Genomic DNA, 8,411 nt, shown 5'->3' with positions numbered 1-8,411 from the left:
TAGTCAGTATTTTCTTTTTATTGGCTTGGGAGCAATCCCATGCAGTCTCGTAGCTCTCTTCTGATTAAACTTCTGTAGTAATAAGATTATTTACTGTAATTAATTTGTTAAAGGTGTATGTCATGTTAGTGGTATGGTGTTTAAATATCTACACTGTTTGTATTTGGTAAGTATAAGAGAATTTTGCTAGGATTTTGATGTTAGATGGATAAGGTATCATGGTATGTCTCCTCGATTTACCCTTCAGGCATTTCCTGATCCGAACTATAGGCCACGTATATAGAACCCAACACCAGGAAGACATTGATGTTTAATGTAGGTGAGAAATTTAAAATTTCCCTTTTACTGTTATTAAAAAATGTATTCAATTCTTTGTGTTTTAATAAAGCAATTCAATTTGTCATGTGATAAAATTAAAACTTGAAACACTGACTTCTTGCAAATTCGTAGGCTGGACATTACAAGATTATGTGGTCTAGCGTTTTCCGTTGAGCAAAGGAGCAATTTAAACACAACGGTGTAAAATACTTTTTAATATAAAAGCCAAGAATTGACTCTGGCATGACCAAATCTTAACTTAATAATATGTACTATTTCCCACCTCATGACATCTATCGTGCTGTACCATCGCTTATGAAATGTATTTTCTATCTGCCTGTACCATGTTGCCCTCTGTGATGTGGTAAATCTGTTTATTTACAACTGAACATTCTTTACGTTGGTGGGCCTTGAAGACATTTGGCGGAATGTACAAATTTGTTACTTTAGTGCCATATTCTACTGCGTCTTTAGCTAATTTGTCGACATATTAATTGTAGTAAATACCTAAGTGACCAGGGATCCACTAGAATGTAACAGCTTTACCACTTTCAATTATATCATGGATAACACTCACCGCGACGTCTTCACCTCTTCATTTATTATAAACGCCTTACCTTCTAGTGCTAATATATACTGCTTGTAAATATGTGAAGATTACCATATATTGATGTTCGTTTGAATTGAAGATTTCTGTAGCCTTTAGAATAGCAAGGAGTTCGGCGGAGTAGCTAGAAAGAGAAATCCAGTGAACACCTACCACTTATACCAAGCTCTGGCTTGTAGTAAGCTGCACCTGTTCCAGAAGTGGAGTTTTTAACCATCAAGAGATGTGTCGTTCGGTCATGACGCGTTCAATTCGAACGGGTCGGTCAGGTGACTGAATGATTCGGATTAGTGTTTCAAAAGATCCGACGTTTATTTTACTTCCCCTCCCCCAAATGAATAAATTTGGAATTATCTTTTAAATTATATAATTTATTTTTAAGAATCGTCACAACCTAAAATATTACAATTAAGTTAATTTAAAAATCCTTATCCATCGAAAAAGTAGCTCAGGAGTACCTGCACCTAACTGAAATTGTTTGTTCCGTTTAGTCGGTCATCTAGTTTAGTCGTTTACGTGTTGAGTGATTACCGGTATTGCCCTGTAACACGCTCTAACGGGAATGTTGAATAACTCTGTACTGTCCCGGCCAATTGAACGAGGCGGACTGTCAGATGATCCGAACGTCACACCACTAGAAGATAAAGCAAAATTATTGCTTTTTTATCTGCTACTTTATAGCATCAATTCACATCTATAAAATGGGCTGTAACAGCCACAAAATTCTCATTACTTATGGATGTCCATCCATCTGTTATTTTCAGCTATTGATATTTGAGAATTTACATCCGTACATTCCTTATACTTTACAGGAATTATAGATTTTTAGATTGTTTTCCTGGTAGGCAGTGTATAGGAGGGATTAACGGCTTCTGTGTATGCTCTAAATCCTTTATCCTCAACAATTCTGAACGGCTGGAAGTAAGATGTAAAGATTTCTATTAACGATTCAATTTTAATTTTTTGTGACAAAGTCATTTTGCTAGTTACTTATCAGGTACTAATATTGATAAAGTCGCAGTCGCGATTCACTGCAGGCCTACCTACTGCGATTTCTTACCTACTGAATTTATGCCTCATTTTAGCCATTTGGTATTAAGTTCTCCAGAATAAACACAAGTAAGTAATAGCTTGCTTGAAACACATTATTAAGCTTAATAGATGTTTCGTAGGGGCCGTCCTTAAATTACGTAACGCCCCAGGGAGTGGGGAGGGGTTTCAGCAGTTAATTATAACTGAGAACGAAAAATTTAATGACGAATAAGTTAGGTTTGTTTTGTTTTTTTTCCAGAAACAAGTCTACGTTTCTATTTTGATAAATATATTCTATTCCCTTGACCCTCACGCATTATTCAGCTCACTCCACTACGTTATTGGTTTCTCATTAACGTAATACCAGAAAGTTCCTAGCCTTATTACTTGCACGATAAATGCTCAAACTGTTTACTGAGAAACCTTATACCAGAGAGACGTTATGAGAAAACCAAATCATTCAGCCCACCTGTTACTAAAATAACAGGGTGTTACTGGTAACACGTTATCCTGGTAATAGGTTACCACTAATTAACGATGTTACCGATACAAATACGTTACATACTACCCAACTCTACCTGAAATAATGAGTGTAACTATTCCTTCTTCTACGCGATCGCGATTTCTTACCTGCTACTTTCTTTCAGCAACAAAAAGGTAACTGCGCTAAAAAACAGCAGGTACGCGAATCGCGACCCATCACCATCACTATTACTTGTGTCTTCCTGACTATCATAACCAAACAAAAACGTTTTACAATGCTAATGTTACTGAGTATTTGGTTTCGATAGGTTGAGCACAATTAATTATTTAATTAAATGCCGAATGAAGACATGTGAATATAATAATATTAAAATAAATAATCAAAACATTGTTAGATGTGAAAATTACAATGGATTAAACACCGACGCAACATGGGCTATATGCGCTTAAAATGTGTTCTTTTTTAACAACGTAAAAAAAATAATAAACATTATCGTTTTCTTAGATAATATAAAAGAATAACAAAAACGCATTACCCTAATTGGAATCGTCAAGTTTGAATAAACAATGTAACCATGTAATTAACAAATTATCTATCTATAAATGTTGCCAGGAAAAATCTCAATAGAAATTGACCAATCCACGATAGTATTCATTTGAGGCAGAATTTAGGATAATTTTAATCAGGACCAAAGTAAATGGTTGAAGATAATACGATTTTTACATGGCGTATACAAAATTACATCCACGTGTGGATTTGACGGTTTTATTTTAAAATAACTAATTTTTTAAAGGAAAAATTTACTAATATGTCATTTTTTATAATTGTTTGTAAAAAAATATAATTTTCTCGAGTCATAAACCATTAAAAACCTGAAATTTCCTGAAGGTTTAATATTATTGGTTGTGTTAGTTACACAACTGACACAAAGGTAAAAACTTGCATACATACTGCAAAACGTAAACATTTTTACACAGAATCGTTTAAGTTCCAGAGTATGATGAGAATTTTACTATAGAGTAATATTGTACAGTCACTGTTATCCTGTCTATTGGAATAGTTATATCTTTAAGGCAATTTAAAATGCTATCTACTACCATTATAATGTATAATCAAAACCAAGACCTCCAGTGCTATAATTATTATGATTTCATCTTACTACATAAAAAAGTGATACCCTATTGGTACAATCTGTCTGACTTAAAATATACAGTTTAGGAATAATTATTCCTTTCGGTTTAGTCGAAAAGGGTTGATTTCATGAAAAACTTCCACCTTTAAATGTCAAACTAAATATGCATTTTTTATTTTAGATGATTAATTTGTACAACACTGATGAAACAATGAATATGAAGGTTGGCATGATACTCGCAACACTTCCAAATATTTATAACTTTATCGGTACTACTGTATTGAAACCTTACAAACAAAAATTTAAATTTGTTTGTAAAAATGGGAAATTGATTTACATTTAGTGTCTAGTGCAGTGGTTCCCAACCTTTTGTGTTTGGCGACCCACTTCCAAATGTTTGTTCACATTCGCGACCCATCCCTCACCCGTGATTTTATATATACATATGTATATTATGTATAAATAACATTAATATAAAATACACATGATTTATATTTAAATACGTGTATAGAAAGAATGTAAAATGTAAATAAATATGTACACAGCTTAGTATTGAAAACATAGATAGAGTTTATTGATTATTCAAGATTACAAATAATTTTTCTATAATACTAGTGTGACTTCTGGCATTGTTTTGACTGAACAAGTAATTCAATGTCAGGATTAAAATTAGATATTTTGAGGCGTAAATCACTTTCAACGTCCACCAGTCTGTTTCTATACTTATTCTTGATGTGAACCAAGGTTGAAAAGGCACGCTCACAAAGATATGTTGTCGAAAAAACCATTAGGAATCTCATTGAAAATTTTGACATCTTAAGAGTGGGATACTCGGAGAAAAAGACAAAATTGGGAATACTGGAAGTAAGAAGAGCAAGAAGGAAGCTAAGAATTGAAAAAGAACAAAAAAACAAGGAAATAGTAGGTGTTATGCTGCTGGTTAGATATGCTAAATTAAAATTTTAAAATAAATAATAGTGTTAAAAAAACTTTGACAGCGATTTTCCGAAACCTGTGTTTTACATTACCGTCAAAACTCAAAAACTATTTGTGCTACAGCTACAAAGTTTTTACGAGTTACTCAGGACACATATAGCTGCAATGTGAACTATAATCATAAGGGTGAGTAACGACATATTATTGTGTACTGAACTTCCACCCTCCTAGAAATACGTGGCGTTGGCCGCGGACGCGGATGCGTGTCTGGTAGTTTGACGGGATTCGAGACCGTCGCGGCATACGCGGACGTTCATACTATGGATGGACGGACGCAACGCCACGGCAGTGTGACATGGCCTTACGAGTGACAGTCACGCCGCGACCCACCTTAAATGCGCCCGCGACCCACTAGTGGGTCGCGACCCACCGTTTGGGAAACGCTGGTCTAGTGTATTGCTTTGTAATTCCATATTTGTTATAATCACGGACTCATTGCGCTTGCTTGTTTCCTCAAGTCGTAGTCACAGAGCAAATGGTTTGTTGAATCATTCTAATGTCTCTCCATTGTTTGTTCTTCCAGCTACTGTAAATATGTTGACCCACAATGCCTAAAGAAACCAAATTTAATACTCTACAAGTACACATTAACAATTTTGTTTATTAAATAAAATAATTGGTTTCAACTCACCATTACTGCCATCTATAATAAAAGTTAGATAATACTCTTTGTACTTATTACTCATCAAGCGATATTTATTCATACAAATAAAAAGAAATGTGATGTTGCGTGTCTTGACTACATCAAATATTTCTTATCTTTACGCAATAAAATAAATTTTCTTTAAATTATTTATAAACATATTTGTGTGTGGTATTTCAGAATAAAAGTATGCTTATATTTGATTCCTATATCTAAGTAGTGCTGCTAGCATTACCCATAACTTCACATGCAATGACAGTCTCAACTAAGAATATCCAGGAATCACTTCTGGCTGGTTTATACCTTTCAGTTTAACTAACACTGGGCATAGCAAAAACTGATGTGTCACTTAAATCTAGGCAATTTTATGGAGAATTCCAGGAGGAGCACATCACTAACCGCAAATTTTGAGACTCTAGGGTGCAAGGGTAATACAATAGGTCTAGTCTACTGCGGGAGATGACGGAGCTGGTGGGGTTTACTCCCTCAGAGTCAAAGGTTTTTCTAGCCTGGACGTAGGGTGTGCCACCACTTGCCTGCTTTTGACTGGAGAAGCTGGTTCAGAGCTGACTTCCCCTTCTTCCTAGGGAACATGACTTGAGATTAGTGCCCTAAATTCTTCCTCATGAATCTCAACAGGAGGCGGCCCCCACCACCAACCTTACCCATCCAGAATATCCTGTCACTCCGGAAGCAGCACAAAGGGTCTTATAGGACTAAGCAATTTCTAATTCTAATTCTTGTACTAAGAGAAGAAATTTATAGATTGTATGTTTATAAAATTATCATTGTGTTGTTATTTTGCATAGATGCAGGTAGTTTCTATCTTGAAACCTTGAGAGTCTAGACTTTTTATTGTTGGAAAATTTATCCAAGTAACGTGTAACTATTGCCTTGGTACCAATTTTAGTTTGAATTGCCAAGAAATTTGGCAGTTCACCAATATTTCCATAATGCTTCACATATATTACAAAACTCAACTCTTTAACAGTACCGTACAGACACAACATCTTTTTTAATATTAGGTAATTATTGACACCTTTAATTATACTTACACTTTTTGACATCTCTTAAGGTTTTAAAATGACGGCCATTCTAATTTTGTACAGGAAATAGTTATATTTTAGTTTGTAATTAATTGTTTTATTTTTTCAAGTTGTAAAAAGATATATTTAGCAACATTTTGCTTCCTCAAAGTTTTTGCCAAATTTAAAAGTTTTTTTTTTACAATAATGTTACAGTTGTACGTTCAACCTCATAACATTAAAACATGTTTGTATATTTATGGGTATATAAATAAGCTTTAAAATGTTATGAAGACAACAATAACAAATACTGGATGATTCAGTGTAAAAAATATTTGTTATGAATTTCTAAAAAACACTTGACAACATGAAAAAAATTAAATAATTTCCTGCTACTATAGAAATTGCCAAATATACGGTTGAGAAAAATTGGGAGAGCAGGTGGGACAAATATAACTATTTCTTGGTAACTGTAGTGGAGTGGAAATGAGCCAGTGACCTGTTCCGGATCACAGATACGGTAGAAAACAGGAAACGATAATGTTTATGGGACTTAGTGGCCAGAGTGTGCGATACCGACTTACGGACAACCTTAAGGGGTTAAAAATCAATATGTCATATATCATTTTTTGTAGAACACAACTGTATCATGAGGCTTTGGTATATAATTTTAGATAGCACAATTTTTTGTTAAGCTACAATTGTTTTTGTTATATTATAATCAATATACACTTTCAGTTATGTCTTTTATAAATAAATTAGAAACAGTATAATATTTAGTATAATTTTGTTATATAATTAAGACATCACCAAATTTATTAAAACTTGACAGTGAGGTTTGATAGTATTTTACTTAACACGTTCACGACATTTACCACATCAGGTGCACACGATCATTCACAACTACCAAAGTGTACTCGATTGGATACATATCGGGTGTTGTGCAGCCGATGGGGGACACGTTGCTATGCATTTCTTATTATTGCGTTTTTATTGTTGCATGCTTTGGTGGTTTGTTCAAAGATATCCCGCCCTTAAATAAATACCTCAGGCTATCGAGTACCCCGTCAGACGCGTGATTGCATAATTTTTGATGTAAATAAAATTAGGTACCCTTTGGTATACACAGTAAAAAATTGAAAAAGAAAACATAATGAAACCATTGTTTTTGTGCAAAATTGCAAAGCCTACGCACATTTCTCGTTATACTTAGACGTTTGACGTAAAAAATCTGATTACAGTTTTTGGCCACAATTATTAAAGAATTCGACAGCAAATAAAAAGTCTGAAATAAGCCGTTGTCATTAACGTGTTGAGAGGATTATTACTACCCATATTTTATGTGTTATATTCTCTACAGTATATAAAGTATAAATATATTTTATAACAGTTTAGATCCTGTATTTAGAACAATGAAATAAATACAAATATACAAAGTTGCACTCACATTGAGGACAATATTTCTTTCCTGCATATTATTTTATCAAAATATTTATTCTTCTTTTACAAAATTTAAATGATTTTCTTTTGTTACACAAGCTCATCTACACTATTAAAAGTCATCCTTCATAGTGGAGGAAGATTTTTGTGAACAAGAATAATTACAGGGAAAGTATCAAGGTATGTACATTCACTTGCCTACTTTCTATTTAATGGAATATATTCCTAATTTTATTGTGATTTTTCTAGTTGAACAGCTATAACGACTAAACATTACAAGAGGGGACACAAAATAAAACAACTATAATTTATACCATAGATAAGACAAAACACCAGCCATTATGGTTATAAATTCCTCTGCAAAATAAACAATACTTTTTGTGCACAGTAGTAGTCAAATTATTGAAAAATATATAATTTGCACCATACCTTGGTTTGAAAAGTACTATCTTTCCTTTTGTATATTCCAATTGTTTATTTCACTGCTGCATTGTTAGGTAGTATCTCTTTATTTGAAATGAGCACAAAAAATAGGTTCAAGATTGATATTTAATGCTAAATAACATGTATACATACATTAAAATTTAAAAACATCATAATCGGTTCTGGAAATATTTGATTGTGGTATAATACAGAAAGAAGCGCAACATTCATGTCAGATACATAAAATACAATTTTTATAATTTAATATTTATTAGTATTATATATATATATATATATATATAATACTTGGA

Source organism: Homalodisca vitripennis, chromosome 1 (assembly GCF_021130785.1).
Source record: "Homalodisca vitripennis isolate AUS2020 chromosome 1, UT_GWSS_2.1, whole genome shotgun sequence".
In the NCBI taxonomy this organism is placed as follows: Eukaryota; Metazoa; Arthropoda; class Insecta; order Hemiptera; family Cicadellidae; genus Homalodisca; species Homalodisca vitripennis.
The sequence above is the reverse complement of the archived record's forward strand: the minus strand, read 5'-3'. Positions refer to the sequence as shown.